At 36.1% G+C, this 6,376-nt stretch overlaps 1 pseudogene; it reads right to left on the bottom strand.

Annotated features, from left to right (window-relative positions):
* Nucleotides 1-889: 889 nt before the first annotated feature.
* LOC120131681 lies at nt 890-5,772 on the bottom strand (annotated as a pseudogene).
* Between the last annotated feature and the right edge of the window lie 604 nt (nt 5,773-6,376).

The raw sequence follows: 6,376 nt of genomic DNA, 5'->3' as shown, positions 1-6,376 counted from the left end.
CTGTAGAAAATTGTAAATATAATAATAATAATAATAATAATAATAATAATAATAATAATAATAATAATAATAATAATAATAATAATAATAATAATAAAAGGACCAAGACAAAAACGGATGTCTACACCTAGTACTAGTATTATATGAAATACATGCAACAGCAGTGTCTCCACTGTACAAACTAAAGTTCCGGGGAGCATACGTAGCCGAAGAAATCGAGTTGACGTTGATCCCGACGTGTTCGACTGAAGGATCCCATTCAGGATTGGGAAAAGTACAAACTCAACAAGGACTACCTGGTTCTTAGAAGAATCATGGGTTGTAGTGTTAAATAGGCCTAGAAATCCAGCTGCCGAATTCGGTGGAATTTCGGAACTAAGGGGAGCAAGAAAGAAAGCAAGGCCTGCTGCATAGTTAACCTGGGAATTAAAATATCTTTGTATCACCTTAATCATAGTAATAAAATATGAAGTCAATTCTTCTCTGTCTATTTATTTCCTAAGAAAGTTCACTGTGAAAAGGCTTATGAAAAAGAAACATTAAACAAAATATATGTATTTATTTCCTAAGAGTTTATCATTCAAATCAAAGTTTTCTTCCTGTCTTTACTGCCAAAGGTATCACTTTCCAGAATTGAATTGAATATTAATTTTATAGGCATAAGAAAGCAACTTTGTGGTATTGTACTAATATTCATGATCAATAAAATAATGTTTGTAACTATCACTTTGCCTTGATAAGAAATGAATGGGAAAGATCAAGCTCTAAAATATGAACCGAAGTTTTTATATGTCATCAGCAGACCTTCAGTGCAAACATTTTGATCTATCCTTATGACTAATCCTTCTCAGTAACCGTACAAGTGGTGTTTATACATCAACATAAAATGTGAAATTTTGAACAGGGAAATTAAAAAGAAAATGAAACTAGAACTATATAGAGAATAAGGTTAATCTTGCTTAACGACCCACATCCATGCTTGAATAAGTTATTGAAGGTTCCTCAGAGCCAGAGGAGACTGATGGTAAGATACATGATACAATGAAACAAGCATCTTGACCGACAGATTAGGCATCGATGACTCCGACTGAAGAACATGAATTTCTTGCCTGATCGATGGGCCTCGAATTACAATTTGGGTGAGCACACCACAGTCCAACAATCATCAATGATTCCAATTGCTTTTCATTGAAATCCTTGTCCAACTTCTTGTCAACAACAAAAGTAGCTCCCCTCTCCCATAAAGATTCCAAATCCATTCAACCAATCCATATCAGATTTTCTTGCAGGATCAACAGATTTCCTTCCAGTTGCTATTTCTAAGAGGACGCCGCCGGAGCTATAAACATCTGACTCCTTACTAGCCCTACTGTACTTATGTACTTTGAGCCAAGTATCTTAAGGTTCCAGCCAATCCTATTGTTTTCGGACCTAGCTCATGGTCCATGAGTTTAGCTAACCCGAAGTTACCGAGCTTTACGTTAAAATTGGAATCGAGCATTACATTGCTTGATTTAATGTCTCGATGCACCACACACTGCTCCTACTCTTCATGAAGGTATAGAATTACAGATGCCAATCAAAGCGATATTTGGTACCTTACTGGCTAAGTCAGAGGAGCTTTGTTACTGAAGAGGTGGGAATCAAGGCTACCATTTGACATGAATCAATAGACGAGTATGAACTTGTTTCGATCGTGGCATCAACCAATTAGTTGCACCAGATTCTCGTGTCTCAAATGGCTAATAATCTTCACTTCAATCGCATAATCCTTTTCACTGTTGCGGAATACGACTATCGGATAGAGGAAAATCGCAACTAATAATTTGAGAAAATAAAAATAAAGATAAAGAAGACACAAATTTTACGTGGAAAAAACCTAAATAATATAGGGTAAAATCCAGGGCAACGGTAGAAGAATTTCACTATGAGAAAATAGGAATTACAAGTTCTCTCGATCTAACAAGGAGAAAACAATAACAATTCTCTCTTGATAAAAAGGAGAAAACAACTCTCAAGAAAACTCTCTAAATTCTCTAGTATTGGGAGAAAGCTAGAATGATTTGGGATGGGTTTAAAGCTAAATAGGTTAGGGTATTTATAGTTAAATCTTAAGGATTAATCTTGTAAATACCCTAAAGTATAGGGACAAAATTTATGACTTTACCATGCCAAAATTTCAACAATTTACAACCCTTTTTTGGTGCCCTCATTTTTGACTTCATTTGGTGCATTCTTTTTTGACAAATTTCATGCACTTCGGTGCAGAATTTTCAACAATCTGCCACTTGAAGATTTGACTGGAACAATCATATCTTCACACCATTCTTTCTACCTTGTACCTCTTTGTTGTATTCCAATGCTCTTTGATTGGATTCACCATGTATCGACTAACCACTCCCACTACTTGTGCAATGTCTGGTCTTGTGTATATCATAGTGAACATTAAACTTCCCACTGCCGATGGATACGGTACTCGAGACATCTCCATCCTCTCTTCTTTACTGCTAGAACTCATACTGGAGGATAATTTGAAATTAATAGGAAGAGGGGTAGAAATTGGCTTACAATCTTGCATGTTAAATCGTGACAAGATCTTCTTCAAGTAATTCTTTTGTGAAAACCAAATCTTCTTATTACTTCTGTCTCGGTGAATTTGCATCCCTAGAATATTGTTTGTTGATCCCAAGTCGTTCATTTCAAATTCCCTAGCCAGTTGTGCCTTCAATTCTTCAATATGATCTTTGTTGGGTCCTGCAACCAACATGTCATCCACATACAACAACAATATAACAAAATCGTTATCACCAAACCTCTTGAAATAAGCACAAGGGTCTGCATTAAGTCTATTGTATCCAAGGCACATATTGAAGGAATTAAATATCTTATACCAACACCTCGATGCCTGCTTTAGATCGTACAGAGATTTGTTGAACCTGCAAACCAAGTTCTTCTTTTCTTTTTCTTCAAAACCATCAGGCTAGAGCATATAAATCTCTTCTTCAAGATTTCCATGAAGAAAAGCTTTTTTAACATCTAGCTGCTTTAGATGTAAGTTCAATGTAGCACACATTGCCAAGTCTACTCGAATTTTTGTTAGTCGAACCACAGGAGAAAAGATTTCATTAAAATTAAAACCTTCTTTTTTTAGCATATCCTTTGACCACCAATCTTGCACGATACCTCTCAACTTAATCGTTACCATTTCGATTGATTTTGAAGACCCATTTGTTACCAATTGGCTTCCTTCCTTGTGGTAGTGGCACAAGGTCTCATATATTATTTTTATGAAGGCTTCAATTTCTTCTTGCATCGCCATCATCCATAGTGAAGCATCTGAGTTGTATATCCTCCTGGAATGTTGATGGCTCACCGTCCTCTATTAAAAGGTAGTATGCAATATTTCCTTCTATAACATAATATGAGTGCCAATTGATACATATTCTAACACGATCTGATTGACGAGTTGTTGGAGCTTCAGAACTCTCTGGTTCTTGTTCATCATGTGCTGGTTTTGCTTCAGAAGAATCTCCTTGTTCAAACTCCTTTTCCACATGTATTTGTGTAGTCTCTGACTTTTTAGTGCTATCAACTTTTTCTTTTCTTTGTAGTTTATCTTCTACAAAGATAACATCCCTGTTGATGATCACTTTGCGGGCAGTGGGATCTCACAAGAGATACCCCTTTACTCCATCAACATACCCCAAGAATTTGCATTTCCTGGATTTTTTTGATATCATATCTCCTTAGCTGTCTTCTTCTCCTCAATACTTGACAATACTTCATCAGCTAATGCTAGGTGAAAGTTTGTCATAGCATTCCCGTCCATTTCGATCCATTTGTTGTCATCTGTGAAATCTACTGGCCTTTCACTGATAGCTGTTAGACAATCGTCTTTCCTCAGGATGACTTTCATCTTCAATTTCCACAATAAGAAATTTCTCCCATTGAATTTTTCAATATCAAATTTCGTAGCCATAACTTCTATTACGGATAGCTCCCACTATTTCACTATCGTGAATAGTTCTCTAGAACCTTGAAAGAATGGGTAATACCTTCTTACTTTCTTATGTTGGAGGATCCACCTTTTTGTGGCAACCACAAAGACAATAAGTAGATATTACAAACTCAAATCTGGCTCTTGATACCAATTATTGCGAAATACGGCTATCGGATAGAGCAAAATCGCAACTAATTATTTGAAAAAATAAAAATAAAGATAAAGAAGACACAAATTTTACGTGGAAAACCCCTAAATAATATAGGGTAAAAATCACGGGCAACAGTAGAAGAATTTCACTATGAGAAAATAGGAATTACAAGTTCTCTCGATCTAACAAGGAGAAAACAATAACAATTCTCTCTTGATAAATAGGAGAAAACAACTCTCAAGAAAACTCTCTAAATTCTCTAGTATTGGGAGAAAGCTAGAATGATTTGGGATGGTTTTGAAGCTAAATGTGTTAGGGTATTTATAGTTGAAACTTAAGGACTAATCTTGTAAATACCCTAAAGTATAGAGACTAAATTTGTGATTTTACCATACCAAAAATTCAACAATTTACAACCCCTTTTTGGTGTCCCCATTTTTTACTTCATTTGGTGAATCCTTTATTAATAAATTTCATGCACTTTCGGTGCAGAATTTTCAACATTCACCTTGTCTGTATCCAATTGAAATCCTTTTAACAGCAACCTCCATGCCTAAATCATTCAGGTAGCCCCAACAAACTGCACCGAATCCTCCTTCACCCAACTTCCTATGCTCTGAGAAGTTATTGGTAGCTGAGGCAAGATCTCTATAAGAAAACCTTCTTGGTCCAGCCCCTCTTTCGAGGTCATCATTCATTGATGTCAAGTTTGTTGTCTCTAATGTTCTTCTTTTCACATGCTTCTTTCTCCTCCAAATTATAAATGCTACAACTGTCCCTGCTATCACAACAACCAGAGGAACCAGGACACCGATAATTAATCTAACATTTCTCGCGGTGTCGTCTGTTTCGGCTTCAACAGTTAAACTCGAAATGAATTCCTAAGAATGGAGTGTATGCCGCTCTACATACTGACCTGTAGCTGCTGAAAATCCAACCATGACATACTCCGGTAAAACCATCATCAGATCGATCTGGTGCGAGAATTTTCATTAGGATCATCGATCGTTTGATAGCTCCTGGAGAAACTTAAGTTCTTCATAGTAGCGTTGTAGTCGATGACCACATCCTCCGTATCTCCACTGTGAAAGCTAGCGTTCCATCTGGTATAGACCGCCTAAGAAACCAAGTTTACGTTGATTCCAACATGACTACCAACACCAGCAGGATCCCATTCAGGATTCTCAAACGTGTCGAACTCAACAAGAACGATTTGGTTCCGATATGAATCGCTGGTTGTCGTGTTAAATAACCCCAGGAAGCCACTACCTGAATTACATGGGATTTGAGAGCCAACAGGAGCTAGAAAGAAGACAAGACCATGACTGTAAAGTGAAGTTTGCAGAGTAATATCGAAGGAGAAGCGAGTGTTGAAATCGGTCAGTCTTGTTGTGCTTGATTCCCAAAGCGGCACCTTGTCGGCGTATGTCGCCAATCCAACTCGGTTTATGTAGTTGATAAGGTTAAACTCAATGGCTTCCACCGATAGTCTTGCATCGCCTTGATAGAGAATGTTTCTTGCATTTGAATCAAACCTTGATATTTGGAAGTTTATTGAAATTGCGAAGGGACAAGCGAAAATAAATGGAATCAGAAGCAAGATGATGATCCCAGTCGCCATGGAAAAGGAGGAGAGATAAACAATTATGAATATTAAGAGACTGTTATGAATGTATGTAAATAAGATGGTAGTATGACCATGATGGTAGTATAGAGATCCTTCGACCACATAAAATTAGTTAGATAGGTTGCATGACTGTAATCAAAGCACCACTATATCTAAATCTATAGTTATTTCAATTAATTTAGGGTAAATACAAGGTTATATTCGTTTAAATATAATTCTTAATCATTTGACATTAAACACTCACAACACTGACATTCTTGATGCTTAAATCCGGAACGTTAAAGAATAACGTTACAAATTTACAAATCATTGCAAAAATAAATGTTGTGAATATTAAAAGGGGCCTCTAGATCTCACCAAGGATCATACACTCTCTCTCATTTAAATTAGATTGAAAATCTCTAAAGATCATCATATTGACCATTCGTCCTCTGATCCAAACCAAAACGTATGAATCACAAATCATCAGTATTTTTTTTTTCATTTTCATTATTTAAACTACCTTAACTCAACTTATTTATTGTCCATCAAAAACTATATATAATTGAAACAAGAATTGAAACTTCTTGTTTTCAAGATTTTAAATAACGTGATATTG

The sequence above is a fragment of the Hibiscus syriacus genome, unplaced genomic scaffold (genome assembly GCF_006381635.1).
Source record: "Hibiscus syriacus cultivar Baekdansim isolate YM2019G1 unplaced genomic scaffold, ASM638163v2 tig00001707_pilon, whole genome shotgun sequence".
Classification (NCBI taxonomy): domain Eukaryota; kingdom Viridiplantae; phylum Streptophyta; class Magnoliopsida; order Malvales; family Malvaceae; genus Hibiscus; species Hibiscus syriacus.
Note: the sequence above shows the minus strand (reverse complement) of the source record. Positions and strands in the feature narration are given on the sequence as shown.